The following is a 16430-nucleotide window of genomic DNA, read 5'->3' as shown; positions in this document are numbered from 1 at the left end:
AGAGGAGGCAGGAGAAGCCTCGCCTGGCGGGCTCCTAGAGGCTCGGTGAGGTGAGGTGGCCTTTGCTCCCGCCTGGCCGACTGCCGCCTCCTGACGCCACCTCCCGAGCGGCTGTCGCGGGCCCGCCCAGCTGTTGACAAAGGCCGCACTGTAGAACCCGGGTTTGGTGAAGGGTTGGATTCCAAGCCACCACTTGTTAGGCCTCCCACTGGTCATAGCTACACAAAGGTAATCTTGTTACTTTACCATGCGATGGGGCCAATTATACTCACCTAGCTAGGTTGAGAAGCAAAAAAAACTATATGGAAAGTAATTAGCACTGGGTCCCACACGGTAAGCCCTAATAAATGGCAGCAATTCTTATGAACACATGCTGTGATATTATTGCTGCCCATTAAGCATCTGTTGTGTGCAAAATACTATACAAGTCACCTTACAGGCATTGCTCTTGTTTAAGTGGTTTGTTCAAAGTCACACGTCCAGTGAACAGCAGAGCAAGGACTTAAACCCAGGTTTAAATTACTTACGATAGATTAAACTAAATTAAACTACTTAGCAGGTAAATTAAACTACTTACGATTCTTAATGTTTGGACGCTTGTGTATCAATTATTTGTAGATTTAAACTGTGAAGAATTAATCCTGCCCTCTAATAATAGCTATTGACCATAGAAGAAGCCCTATTCCAAGTACTTTAAAGGTATTAATTTAATCCTCACAGCAATCCTGTTAAGTAGGTATTATTAATACCTTCATTTTACAGTTGAAGAAACAGGAAAGTATGTTAAATTTTACAAGGGTCAACCAACCAGTAAGGAACAGAGCTGTATTCAAACCCTAACTGACTGAACCATGAGCTTGTGCTTTTAACTCTTGTAAACTGCCTCAGTAAGACTTCATCAGGGCCAGGTTCATGTTGTCCGTGTACTCCCCTTTTATACATTACGGAGAATGTGCTGAGGATTCTCTGCCTGACAACTAGCACACAACCTGGCCTGCAATAGTTGTTCAGTATTTGAACATGTGATGAATATATGAACCTTGGAAAAACTAAGCCTAATAATGATAGGCCAAAACTAAGCCTATAAGTAATGATTTAGTAAATTAAAAAAAAAATCTAATTAAATTCAGCAAGATTCTGTAGTTTAGCCTTATCTGGGCCTGGGAGTCTGGAATATTTCTCTGTAAAATTTTCCTTCAATTAAAATAGTATTGGAGGTTCTACTTAGTGCAATAAAACCAGGCAAAGAAATAAAAGGCATAGAGATTGGAAAGGAAGAATAACACTGTATTTGCAGATAAAAATACCATGGAATAGTACCAAAAAAAGCTACTGGAACTAATTAGTTTAGCAAAGATGCAGGATACAAAGTTAATATACAAAAAATCAGCTGTATTTCTGTATACTAACAATTAACAATTGGATGTTGAAATTTTTAAAATATCATTTAGCAGCAAAAACAAAAACACAAAAACCTAGAGATAAATGTGACCAAAGATGTAAAAGACATAAAATGAAAACTGTAAAACATTGCAGGAGAAATTAATGATCTAAATACAGAGATATATCATGTTCATGGATCAGAAGATTCAATATTTTTAAGATGTCATTTCTGTCTGAATGGATCTACAGATTTAAGGCAAGCCCAATAAAAATCATAGCAGATTCTTTTTATAGAAATTATCAACCTGATTCTAAATTTTATATGGAAATGCAAAGGAACTAGAGTAGCCAAAACTTTGACCAAGAAAAACAAAGTTGAGGGACTTACAATACTTGATTTCAAGACATTATAAGAAGGGCGCCTGGATATCCGAGTTCATTGAGCCTCTGACTCTTGATTCAGCTCAGGTCTTGATCCCAGGGTCGTGAGATTGAGCCCCACATCCTTAAGATCCTCTCTCTTTCTCTCTCAAAAAGAAAAAAAAAAAGACATTATAAGAGTTACAGTAATCAACACAGTGTGGTATTGATGTGAAGATAGATATAAATAGAGCAATGTAACAGAATTGAGAGCTCAGGGATAGACCTACACATACAGAGTCAATTGATTTTCAACAAATATGCCAAGGCAATTCAATGGGGAAAGGATAATATTTTCAAGAAATGGTGCTAGAACAATTGAATAGTTATGCCAAAAAAATGAAAAGAATTTCACTCCTTTCCTCATACCATATAAAAAATTAAAAAATGGATCATAAATCTAAATGTAAGAGCTAAAAGTATAAAACTCATAGATGAGAATATAAGAAAAAAAATACATTACCTTGGATTTGGCAAAAATTTTTTAAACATGGCACAAAAAGCATCTTAAAAGGGAAAAGAATTGATAAATTTTACCTTCTCAAAATTAAAACATTTTTTCAAAACATACTTAAGAAAGTAAAAAGGTAAGCCATAGACTGGGAGAAACTGTTTGGAAAGCATATATTTAATAAAGGACTTCTAACTACAATATATAAAGAACTCTTACAACTCAGAAGACAAACAACCTAATTTTTAAAACTGGGCAACAAATTTTTTTAAAATTTTTTTAAACGTTTATTTTTTATTGAGAGACAGTGAGAGATAGAGCATGAGCATGGGAGGAGCAGAGAGAGAGGGAGACAGAATCTGAAGCAGGCTCCATGCCCTGAGCTGTCAGCACAGAGCCTCACGTGGGGCCTGAACCCACAAACTGCAAGACCATGACCTGAGCCAAAGTCGGATGCTTAACCAACTGAGCCACACAGGCGCCCCTGGGCAACAAATTTAGATAGACACTTTACCAAAGAAGTTATATTGATGACAAAATAAATATATGAGAAGATGCTTAACATCATTAGACATTAGGGAAATGAAAATTAGAAATACAATGAGGTATCACTGCACACCCTAGTCACAGAATGGCTAAAATTAAAAAGACTGATCATACAAATTGTTGGCAAGGATATGGAACAATTAGAATTTTCATATAGTGCATTTTGGGAATATAAAATGATATAACTAATTTGGAAAACAATTTGGCCATTTCTTAAAAAGCTAAACATATACCTACCATATGATTCCCATTGCATTCCTAGGTATTTACCCACTAAGACTATGAATATTCATTGCAGCATTATTTGTGATAGGCCCAAACTAGAAACAACCCAAATGACCACCAGCAAGTGAAGGGAAAACAAATTGTGGTATATTCACATAATGGAATACTGCTTGACAATGAGAAGGAATGGACAATTGATAGACTCAACAACATGAATGAATCTCAGAATAATTATTCTGAGTGAAGGAAGCCAGACCAAAAAAGCAACACATACTGTATGATTCCTTTGATATAGAATTCTAGAAAATTCAAACTATAGTGATAAGATCAGTGGTTGCGATCAGTGGGATGCAGAGGATGAAAAATGGGGACTGGACATTGGTGGGAAGGTGGTATCACAAAGGAGAAAACTTTTTGTAGTGATAGATATGTTATTTTTCTTGATTGTAGTGATGGTTTCACAGACGTATGCTCGGTCAGAAGTTCTCAAATTGTCTACTTTTATCATGTGCAGTTTACTATATGCAAATTTTGCCTCAGTAAAGTTGGGATGGAAAACATATCTATTTAAATTTTAGAAGGCTTTATATTACAGCCTAATCTGAGCCTGGGAGTCAGAAAATCAGTGCAAATTGCTTTCAACTTATAAAATTGAAGTAGTCCTTTTTTATACTTCATAGAGAGTGTAGTGAAGATTGCAACTATAGGAGAGACTACAAGATTAAAATATTTTAAAATTAATATTATTGACATCTCTAGATAATTTCTTTTAAGCACTACAGCTTTTTTCTTAACTTTCCACAAGTGTAATGATTAAAATATAAAACCATAAGACATTAATAAAGATTATCTTAAAAGCTGTAATAGAAGAGATTAGAAATTCTGAAATAGGAGTTATGAAGTTATTTTGTAGCAGGCAAAGGAAACCTTTATTTTTCTTATATAAAAAAAGGTGCAGGAAAATGTTTGTAGGAAACCACAAGTATAAATAGCAAGAGTTAAGGAAAGTGAAACTACTAAGTTAACCCTTTTATAAGAAGAAGAGTGGGGTGTGCCTGGGTGGCTCAGTCAGTTGAGCAACCAACTCTTAATTTCTGCTCAGGTCATGATCCCAGGGTCATGGTGATCGAATCCTGTGTGAGGCTCTGCGCTCAGCATGGACCTAAGCTGCGCTCAGTTTAGGATTCTGTCTCTCCTTCTGCCCCTCTTCCAGCTCTCATGCTCTCTCTCTCTAAAGGGGGAGGGGGAGGAGGAGGGAAAGGAGGAGGAGGAGAAGAATTGATCCTTTTGTAATGAATCTTCTAATTTGTAATGCATATTCAGATTTTCATAGTTTAGGTAGGTATTTGCCCATCCAAATACAGAGGCTTCAATGAAATTGTAGTAAACACAGTCCTGTAGTGAAGACCAGGAAAATTTGAGAGACTTTTAAAACTTTTTTCTAAGAAAATATGTCCAATGCCTCCTGCTTTTTGTTAGGTCACTAAATATGTGATAGGACTGTGGGAATATATGAGGAAGGCTCTGAGTGGTTTTGGATTGTAAAAACTTTTAACTTCCTATATTAATCCATAAAATTATGAAGTTAAAAGAACTAATAAATCATTTGGTCCAACATTCTTCATTTATAGATGAGGAAACTGAGATCCAAAGATGACAAGGTCCTTCACCTAAGGACCACAGAGCAAGTTAACTAAACTGTGTTAGAATCCAGATATGCTGACCACCAGTCTAGTGCTTTTCCTCACAGTACATTACTGCTTTTAATTATATTAGTGTAGAATACAGAGGAACAACTGGCCACCTATAATTAAGATTAAAGCTTCATCATCTTCTAGAATGATGCATTTTGAGGTTTTTATGTCTTATCGATCCCTCCTTTCTGGCTGTTTCTTCTCAAGCTCTGTCCTCAGTTTTCTGCTTTTATTTTTGAACATTTGGGGAGCTCAGGCACTTGTAGCTTCAATTATCATCCATATTCAGATGATTTCCAAATCAACATTGCCAATTGTTATCTTTCATTAGTGTTCCAATCCTGTATTTCCATATTTACATAGAATATCTCCCAGAGGGATGAATGTACTACAGTGATGGGCTCCTGAATTCAACAATTTCCTTATCAAAGTAGCTTCAGTATTCCTTCTGGTCTCCCAGGTTAAATCATATGAAGAGATTTCTTTCTGTCTCCTAAAGCATTCTGTCATGGTATCCTATATTTTCTTTAAAATTTCTCTTTGCTCTATTTTTTTATTCTTTTTTTTTTTTTTTGAGTTCTTAGTGTTTGCCAAGTACCAAAAGTATTCTATATGTATTATCTCATGTAAGCCTCACAACAGTCCTAAAGATAGATATCAATATCATCTCAATTTTACAGAAGGGTAAACAGTCCTGGAGAGGTTAAATAAATTGCCCAAGGTTACATAATTCATAAATGGTAGAGCAGGGATTCAAATCCACTGTCTGATTTTAGAACCTCAAGTTTTAGCTACTGAGTTATATTTCTACTATTGGGCTTAACCCATTCTTGTCCATTCCATACTATCATCTCAATATAAATCCCTTGTCTCACAGATGAATTTGTATAACAACATCCTAGCCAATCAACTTATCTTGAAACATATTTATTCAATCCATCTTGTATCTTGCTGCCAGACCAACCAACTTAAAACATTATTAAGTCTATGCCATAAAGGTGCTGGTGCTCAGTGTTAGGCCAGAACATATCAACAAAATGGACCCCAGTGTTTGAGAACTCATTTTAAATGGATGATTATTTTACAATCCCATTGCCCCAGAGATCTACCTGGATCTTGGGAAAAGTCATTTAATATACTACCTACCCCCATTGTTATGTCATTCCAAACCACCTCCCAACACTCTCCCCACAATCCTTCATTGCTATGTTCTATGATCACTGATCTTTGCAGTTCTTTACGACCCACTTTCCTTTATACCTCTTCACTCACCTCATGCTAGCTTCCTCTCTGCCTTAGCTATGTCAGTTTGACCTCAGGAATTTCCATTCTCCTGCCAACAACTCCTCTGCCATTATCTGCCTTTCCTTCAAACAATTTCTACCTTACTGAAATCAAAGGAATCTGCTTCCATGACAACCTTTTTGGCTAGGAGACAGTTAACATTCTCTTCCCTAGCTGTCACATCCTTTCACATCAGTGATAGTGGTACTATCAACCAGCCATCTCTCTTCTTTAAACTTTTCCATCTGGAAGTCTGTTTGTTGTTGTTGTTGTTGTTGTTGTTGTTGTTGTTGTTGTTGTTTTCTAAGCTAACTAGGCCTAATAACTGCAGATCAAAGAAATCATGTTTCTTCTTATGCAAATGCAAAACTAAAATCTTCCCATTATCATGTACAATGCAAGGAATGATCAAGCCAGGGGAAATGAAGTCAGAAAGTTCAAGAACAATATAGAGAATATTTGCTCCAGTCCTGGGAGCTATCCAACTTGGTCCTTTTGGTCCTTGTTACCACAGACAGACCAATGTGAGATGACACAGTTTACTCCCAGAGAGCAATCCCAGGTCAGTTTATCACTCTGCTACATGGAAAACAAGGACTAGAAACAGCCAGTTCATAATTATATTTCCCAGATTATCTAAAATATGGCCTTTACAGATAGTAAATTTGTACTAATTTGTTTTGAATTGGGATCCAAACAAGATCATCTCATTACATTTTGATTGTTATATTTGAAATTTCTTTTAATTGAGAGCAGTACTCCTCCCCTCCTTTCTTCGTACTATTAAATTATATCAGAAACTGGGTGTATTGGGGTTCAACCAGAGAAACAGAACAAGTAGGAGATATATACTAAGAGATTTATTGCAAAGAATTGGCTTACTCAGTTGGGAGAGCTGGTAAGACAAGTTAGAAATGCATAAGGTAAACTGTCAGGATGGGCAGAGTGGAATTTATGGGCATGAGCTGAAACTACTATGCCCAGGTAGAATTTCTTCTGGGCAGCCTCAGTTCTTGCTCTTAAATTGTTTCAACTGATTGAATCAGACTCTTCAAGATTATCTAGGATAATCTCTTTTACTTAAAGTCAATTGATTATGGACTTAATTACTATACAAAATACCTTCACAGCAACACTTAGTTTAGTGTTTGATTGAATAATTAGGGACTAAAAGTCTAGCTATATTGACATACAAAGACTATCACGTTGGGTCAATTGTGTAGATTATTCCTACATTCTGGATTTATCTGTTTTCTTCCTTGTAGTGTCATTTATTTTGTTTTCTTTCCATATTTTCTATAAATACAGTTTGGCTTTAGAGAGATTCAGGCTCCATCAGACTGTTCTGGCAAGAAAATAGTTGGTGCTGTGTGCTTCATGTTACATCAGGAAGTCCACAATATCTGCTTGTCCACTTTTAGACTGATCATTGGGGTTTTCATCAATAGTTTATCTAATGATTTTATCTATTAGGATGGTAGTCTGAATCCAGTTTATTACGGATTAAAAAATGATGATTATTTATTAGTATGTTTCTGTAAAAAAAACCTTTTTCTTATGAACTGGGGCTACCTCGAAATACTGTTCATAGAGGAAAGGCAAGAAAAATGTCAAATTCTTCCCTTTTAAGGAGTTGGTACCTAGTTACTTGCAATCATGTCCAATGTGTAGAATATAAAATTTTTAGTATAACTACAAATTTATGGGTTTTATATACTTGATCAGTTGCATTTAGTATTTCTTTTGTTGTTTAGTCCCATCTTTGGCCAATGGTAAGCACCTCATATTGTCTTTTTTTTTTTTTTTTTAACGTTTTTTATTTTCTTTTTGGGACAGAGCGAGACAGAGCATGAACGGGGGAGGGGCAGAGAGAGAGGGAGACACAGAACCGGAAGCAGGCTCCAGGCTCTGAGCCATCAGCCCAGAGCCCGACGCGGGGCTCGAACTCACAGACCGAGAGATCGTGACCTGGCTGAAGTCGGACACTTAACCGACTGCGCCACCCAGGCGCCCCTCATATTGTCTTTTTGACAAGACAACTTTCTTGCATCCTGGTCTCTCCCTGGCTTATCTTCTTTAATTCCGGCTTCAGATCTGGAACCAGCTATCCCTCCAAGGAGTTCTGGATCCTTTCAATGGGGAATGGTATTTTAGAGACGCCAATCTGGTTGCTAGATGTATTCATAGCTATTGGATTATGATTATTTCTAGTCTTTTTGGAGGACAGAGCTAGGGAATATATATGTTTGAGAAGAAAATAACAATTTAGAGTTTGTACTGATATTCCTAATTTAAATTTAATATTACAAGACTTTAAATATAACACTATTTTAATAGTTGTCTCTCTTTAATCTTACATTGAAAATCATATTACCCAATTAAGTAATTATTTATATTATAAAATATAGAAAATATATACAAAATAAAAATCCCAATATACTGACTGGTTACTGAATGAGTTTACATGTTCTTACTGTTCTATTTGTCCTTAGACTATGTATCACTAGTGATGCAGAGTCAAAATAGCTGTGTTCTAGTCCCTTGAACATTTTTGTGTTTTTTCCAGGATTTTTGCAAATATAAGCATTTTTGTGTTTTTTCCAGGATTTTTGCAAATATAAGCAAATACATACACAAACAAATAAAAGTAGAAACGTGTTTGTGTTTTCCACCCCATTATTACACAATGTATAGTGTTCTGTAACTCCATTTTTTTTCACTTAATAATATATCCTGAAGATCATTTCATATTAGAGTAATTAAAAAATAGAGATTTACTTCATTTTTGGATAACTACATAGAATTCAAACATGGATTTATCATAATTTCTTTAACCAGACCCCTTTTGATGGACATTTGGGTTGTTGTTATCCACAGAATTCAACAGTCAATGATCTTTTATGTAAGTAATTTCACTTTTTTTTTGTTTTAACCAGGTATTACCTAAGTTCTCTCTATGGGAAGAATTCTCAGCAGGAATATATGAGGGTGCTCATTACTCTGCACCTGGATCAGAAGAATATTCTGTCACATTTTTGAATTTGTGCCAACCTGATAGAAGTGGTGTAGCAAGGATAATTTTCATTGCTTCTTATTATGAGTAGTAGTCAGCTTATTTCTTATATTTAAGAGCCATTTTCAATTTTGTTGTGAATGGTCCATTCTTATCTTTTGTCCATTTTTCCCACATTTTAGGTATATGGTGTCATATTTTACATCTTTTTATTTTACAAATCCCTTGACTGATTTTTACAGAAATACTTATTTTTACTGCTTTTGTGTTTTTTACTTTTCATGCTCTCACTTATGGTCTTTCCTTTGCACTCAGAATCCTCTTTAATTAATTTCTTATAGGGCTGGCTTAGTGGTCATGAACTCCTTTAGCTTTTGTTTATCTAGGAAACTCTTTATTTCTCCTTCTATTTTGAATGATAGCTTTGCTGGATAGAGTTTTCTTGGCTGCACTTTTCCCCCTTTCAGCACTTGGAATATATCATGCCACTCCCTTCTGACCTTCAAAGTTTCTGCTGAAAAATCTGCTGATAGCCTTATAGGGGTTTCCCCTTGCACGTAACTGTCTTCTTTTCTCTTGCTGCTTTTTAATAGATTATATTCAAAAACCTACTAATGGAGAAAACATAATATGATTTTAAGATATTTTGCTATGATACAGCACTTTTTTTCATGTTTATTTATTTTTGAGAGAGAAAGAGAGACCACATGTGTGCAGGAGGGGCAGAGAGAGAGGGAGACAGAGGATCTAAAGTGGGCTCCACACTGACAGCAGGGAGCCCAATGTGGAGCTCAAACCCATGAACTGTGAGATCATGACCTGAGCTGAACTTGGATGCTTAACCAACTGAGCCACCCAGGCACCTCTATGATACAGCAGTTTATGCAGTTTTGTAACATCTAAGTCTTTGCTGTTACAATTATTATTTATAATATTGACTTTTGCTGAAATTATTATCTTCATAGATAAAAGAATCTGTACATGGAGTATTCTATCAGATCTTTTTTTTATTCATAGATATTTTACTTTTAATTGATTTTTTTTTTTTTTTGATCACAAAGAATGTCTTCAACTTAGCTGAAGACTAAACCCAAAGAAAATAACAACAACACAGTTGGAGTAGTAAAATTAAAACTCTGGAAATGTTTCAAAAGGAATCTAATTTCTAGAAAATGATAGTATTTGTTAGGCAGAATTCCAGATTGCCAAGAAAGCATCTTAGACTTCAAAGACTAAAGTAAAAATCTAGAGACCAAGGAACCAAATTTTTGTCAATATTTATTGGCTATGTGGTTTCCTAGGGGCCCTCAACTTTCTTTGACTTGACCACAGTTCAAAACACACTGCAGTTTCCTTGTTAAAATAAATATTAATGTGAGATTGCTCACAATAGCAGTGAGTCAATAGCCAACTCAGAGAGTAAAGTTCAAACACAATAGCCTTTATTCATTCTTCTGGTTTGTTAACAACTGCATTCTATACTAAAAGTAGGACATCAAAATGAACAATATTTAGGTGGACAGGAGCACTTGGTCCTATAGTGAATGATCTTAACACTTAGTATAGACAGCTGGATAAAGGTAAGACTTGGAACTTGTGAAATCCCAAAGAATATATGCATTCATTCATTCAACAACATTTACTGAAAGCCAACTAAGTATGTGCTAGGTTAGCATGTACTACACAAGTGCTAAAGATAAAAGGAAAAATAAAATATCGTATACAACTAACAATAGTACAAGGTAGTGATATATAAACAAATTGCAAAGAGAAGGAATGAGAAGGATTCATTAATGTGGGAGGTAGCCTTCTAAAATGGCTCCCTGCCTTTTGGTATTTATGCTCTTGCATAATTCCCTCCCCTCCCCTTAAGTGTGGTCTGGACATAGTGATGCTTATAATGAATAGAATTATAGCAAAAGTAATGGGATGTCACATCCAAGATTTGGTCTAAAAGATTATTATTTCCATCTTGCTATTACCCTCTGTCTTTGGCTTTTTCTCTTGCTTGCTCTAATGAAGTAAATTGCCATTTTATGAGCTGCCCCAATGGATAGTTTCACATGGGAAGGTACTGAGGGCAAACTTTGGCCAATAGCAAACAAGGAACTAAATCTTGCCAACAACAGTATGAATGAACCTGGAAATGATACCTTTCTAATAGAGCCTTGAGATGAATACAACCCTGGCCAACACTTTGATTGCAACTCTGTGAAAGCCCTGAAGCAGAGGACCCCATTCCTGACCCACAGCAACACAAGATAATAAATATTGTTACAACCTAGTAAGTTTTGGGGTAATTTGTTATACAGCAACAAATAACTAATACAATTAGGAAGAAAATCAAGGGTAATGAGAATAGAAGGAATAGCATTTGTAGAGATGAGAGTGTATAGGATAGATTAAATTCTGGAATGGCAAATGATCTTGTGTGGTTATAGTGTGAAATATCCTTTAAGAATGACTTAAGATAAGATTTGAGATGAGGATTGGAGGCCAAATAGTAAAATGTGTTTAATGGCATTTGTATCAATCAGGGCTCCCTCAAGAGAAGCAGAAACCTCTCCAAATATTTTAAACAGAAAAAGTTTAATATGGGGAATTAGGTGCTTATGAAACCATTAGAAGTGCTTAAAACTAAGTCTGATCATTGCTATGACTATAATTGCCTCTCAACACCCAAGAAGCTAGGCTAGATTCTGGAACTTTGCTGCAGAAAAAACCAGTATTTCCATGATCATGCTTGCCTGTAGCAGTAGCTGAAGTAGCATAAAGTTCATCTCTCCTAACTGCCTTCTAACTCATGTGGATATGCATTAATTGGTAGAACTTATTGGATTCCAGAAGTCCAGCTGTAGACAGTCTGGGAAAAGTAGTTTTCATTTGTCATCCTCTACAGTTTAAGAAAGCACACACTCAAAATGGATGCTGAATGCCAACTCACCATATCCACTTAGTATAGTAACGTGTTTGGACTTCCTTCTGGAAAAAAATGGTGAGTCCTCAAAGTGTGAGGAATGACATAATAAGCTCTGTATCAGAGAAAATACATTTATGTGGGAGAAAAGGATGGACTGTAGGTGTGACAGAGAGTTTGCTGAGATTGGAAACAGTGCAGTGGTATAGAAGAAAAATGATCAAGAGCTTGAACTCGGGTCTAGGAAATACCAAGGAGAGGTCAGAGGATGTGTAAGACAAAGTAAATTGAGCTCATTCCAATTCAGTTAATATTTAATGCCACCATTCAAACTCTATGTCCCTTAATTCATGTACCCTGAATGACACTTCTCTGGGGGCTGTATTTTCTGAATGTAACAATAGTACTCCAGGTACTGTACTTTCTTACTGTATTATCAAATCTAATAATTCTTTATTCTTTATTAAGCTTAGGTCTGTATGATTCAGGCTTAGAGTGGTGCTGAAGTGAAAGAAACACAGCACAACAACCAAAATTCACTTCAAAATAATACTGTTTTATTTATTTTTACATTTCTCAAAAACTATGACCATACATATGCCACAGCAAACTTGGTAAAACATTTCCTTCCAATCCTATTGACTTCCATCACAGCTTCCAAGTACTCTGGGGCATCTCCTCCCATAAATCCCCGAACTCTCTCTTGACACCTAACCCTCTGCAATTTTTTTCTTTTCCTCATTCCCCTTCCATCACTGCCTCCTCATTCCTTGATTGTATAGGTTGACTTAGACTCTCTCCAACAAAGTAAACCCTTCTGGTTTGGGGTTTATTTTGAGGAAAATTAGACTGGCAATTAGAGAAGTAAAGTGTGCATAGTAATGTTTGTCCTGCCACAGTTTTCACTGTCAACTATTAGGTATATTTCTTTGATTTTATTTCCAAACTAATTTCTCCTTATTCCCTCCCAAGACACTTGCATGCTAATGGCTTAAAAATCCTGATCTTTAGTCCTACCTTTCCCCCATAGCTACAAATTTACCTGCTTTCTAGATACTTCCACTCACATATTGTTTCCATACCAGAAACACCACATACTCAAGCCAAACTCATTATCTTCTATCTCAAATATGCTTAATTTTTCTTTGTACCCTAACTTGGCTAGTGAAAGAACCATTCACGTAGTTGCCCAAGTTGAAAATTTCACTGTCCTTGTTGAGTTACTTTCATATCTCATCAGTTAGCCACTATTTCTGATTTTAGTCTCAGAAATCTCTCTGGAATCCATTTTCTGTCCTATCTGCACTGCCAGAGTCCAAGCCCTTATCATTTTGTACTGGTACTCTTTGTCTTACTGTCTCTAATCCCTCTTTTCTGTAGTTCAGCAATTCCCATTCACTGATCCTGGGATCAGTTGGATCAGATTCTCTGGGATTTATTTTGCTTTTGTTTATGTGTTTGCTTCAGTACATCTCTCTAGGTCCTAAACATGAAAAAACATTCTGATTCTTTTGGGCTGGGTTAGGGGCCCATGATTTTGAGCTTTTATAAATCTCCTTCGATGGGTCCAGTGATCAGCTAGATTTGGTTTAACAGTTTCTTGTTATATGTATGATGTAACATATTTTACATCACCACCACTAGAATCATTTTTTAGAGTCCTCAAAATCTTATTATATCCCTCTGATGATCATAACCCAATGATGCTTTCCTGTGCCAATCAGAGAGTATTTAGCCTAGGAATTAAGACACCACAGAATTGGCTCCTTGCATAACCCCCCTCCAGTTTCATTTTTTTCCATCTCTTCCCTATTGCCATGATACCATAGGCTGTAGCCACGATATACAACTGGTTACCTAGGGAACATTGCTCCCTTTTTCATATCTCTGGGCTTTTGCAAGACTGTAAAGCTCAGATTGTCACTTTTTTCCATCATTTCTTGTCAAAAATCTTATGGATCCTTAAGAGCCTAGCCTAAATAACATAACTTTCATGAAGCCTTTCCAGATAAATCAGAAGTTGTTTCTCCTCTGAGTTCCCATAGTCTGTGCTGAAATTATAGCATTTAGTACAGTTAGGTTCAAAGTACTGTGAATTGTAAATTGTCTCTCCTTCCACATACCGAGCTCTCTTTTTGCTTAATGGTAATGGTATGTGTATGTAGCGGGCCAGGCTGTGGTAGGGGAAGGAATGTGGAAGGAGAGACCACTGGGAAGGTAGAAGGAGTTAGATCCCAATCATAGGACTTGTTTACTTGCTCTCAGCATGTCCACATTATCCTAAAGGGTTATCTTAAGTACAGTTCAGAAAATTATTTCTTCTAGTTGATTGGTAAAGGCCAATCCTTTGATTGGTACTTATCAGTGAGTTAGTTGTCACTGGTAAAATGAGGAAAATAAGGTCCATGTAGTCAGTTTTTCATAAAACTAGACTTATTTAGTGACTCTTCTTTATTCTGATTTTTATAACTTTCTCCTTTGCTATCTTTTGTAAAATGATAGCAGTGTTAGAAGTATAAATTTTAGATGTTTTTGTCTGAAAATATGAAAAAGTTAAAAACCCTATTTTGAGCCCCCAATTTAAAAAAGAATCATTGGTCTATGAAATTAGGACTACTGGGGCTCCTATTGCCTGGATATCTGGGAAAGGGCCTGGAAGAAATGACATTCCAACAGCAATGAGCACATCTAGATTTTTTTTTTAAGTTTATTTTGAGAGAGATAGGGACAGCACAGGTTGGAGAGGGTCAGAGAGAGACGGAGAGAGAGATAATCCCAAGCAGGCTCCACACTGCTAGTGCAGAGCCTGATGCAGGGCTCAAATCCACAAAAGTGTGAGATCATGACCTGAGCTGAAACCAAGAGTTGGATGCTTAACCAACTGAACCACCCAGGTGCCCTGAGTGCACCTAGATCTTTATTTCCATGACCATTCTCAAAAACATCCAACCAATCAAACAAAAAACCCCCAAGGGATCCTTGGAGAAATGGCTGATTTTAGGAGTGGGGCAGGAAATATATAAGATGAGCCTGGGTTATCATACAGTGCCAGAAAGTAAGGAAGTACACAATAAAAACACCATGATGGGGGTAGGTCAAAGGGACACAAGAGCAAACTGAAAAGATTCCCAATGATCAAAGCAGGAACAATTTGAGCAAAAAATAAATTAAATAGCATTGGATTATAACATAAAGTAGAAAATAAATATTCATCCACACTGATGTAAATAAAGGATTGAATAAATTAATGAGGGAAAATAGATGAATCTCCTCATAGGAGAATTCCAAATAATTTATGTAGATATTCTGCTTTCAAGGAGGCAGAGCATAACTGACCTCGATTTATGTATGGGCTATGCATAGTGACTTCTTTCCAAAGAGTACAGTATGGAAAGAGGGAAAAAGAGTAACTTTACATTGGAGAAAACTGATGGACACCAAGGTTAATATCAACAGTGATAGGTCATGTTGATAGTATGTATCTTTGATATGCTGTGATGAAAATAGCACTTTACCTTTCTTTGTGTTCTTTCTCCCCTTCTCCAGTGTAATCATAAGAAAACATCGGAGAAACCCCAGTTCAAGGATATTATGCACAATACCTGACCAGTACTCCTCAAAATTGATGTGGTTATCAAGAACAAGGAAAATCTGAGAAACTGTCAAGCCAAGAGAAGCCTATGGAGACATTACAACTAACTGTAATATGATATCTTGGGTGGGATCCTGGAAAAGAAGAAAAGATATTAGGTAAAAACTAAGGAAGTCAGAATAAAGTATACATTTTAGTTGATAATAATGTATCAATATTGGTTCATTAAGCCTGGCAAATGTACCATACTAATATAAGATGTTAATAATAGGGGAAACTGGCTGTGGGGTATATGAGAACTCTTTGTTACTATCTCCACTTTTTTTCTAAGTAAATTTAAAACTATTCTAAAAAAATATATTTTTTAAAAAGTAAATGGCCTTGGGGCGCCTGGGTGGCTTAGTCGGTTAAGCATCCGGCTTTGGCTCAGGTCTTGATCTCACAGTTCGTGAGTTTGAGCCCCACATTGGACTCTGTGCTGCCAGCACAGAACCTGGAGCCTGCTTCACGTTCTGTGTCTTTCTCTCTCCACTCACACTCTCTCTTTCTCTCTCTCTCAAAAATAAATAAACATTAAAAATTTTTTAAAATAAAAAGTAAATGGCCTAGATACTAAAGGAGGACATCCTAACTCACATCAGCACTGTCTGGAAATTTGGGCATTTCCTGGAGAACAAACACAGAGGAGAATGCTCTGAGCTGGTTTTAATATTATTAAAAATGCTCTTAGATCAAACCTGACCTTACATATAGACTATTATGATAAACAACTAAATCTTATTTACATTTAACTGGGAGATTGAATTGACAAATAATTGCTTTTCTTCCTGTTTGGAAACTTAAACCTGTGTGTGTGTTTGTGTGTGTGTGTGTGTGTGTGTGTGTGTGTGTGTGTGTGTGTGTGT

The 16430-nt window shown here is 36.2% G+C and overlaps 1 long non-coding RNA gene across 2 annotated transcripts in view; it reads left to right on the top strand.

Moving 5' to 3' along the window:
• The first annotated feature begins 125 nt into the window (after nt 1-125).
• The window catches only part of LOC121018225 (uncharacterized), a 190622-nt gene continuing 174317 nt past the window's right edge, over nt 126-16430 (top strand). For both annotated transcript variants that reach the window (XR_005785096.1, XR_005785095.1), the window contains exons 1-2: nt 126-228; nt 15480-15683. This is a non-coding gene — a long non-coding RNA (uncharacterized LOC121018225). The remainder of the gene's footprint in view (nt 229-15479; nt 15684-16430) is intronic.

Source organism: Herpailurus yagouaroundi, unplaced genomic scaffold (assembly GCF_014898765.1).
Source record: "Herpailurus yagouaroundi ecotype Mexico unplaced genomic scaffold, PumYag 218, whole genome shotgun sequence".
Lineage (NCBI taxonomy): Eukaryota > Metazoa > Chordata > Mammalia > Carnivora > Felidae > Herpailurus > Herpailurus yagouaroundi.
This window is presented reverse-complemented; position numbering and strand designations above follow the sequence as displayed.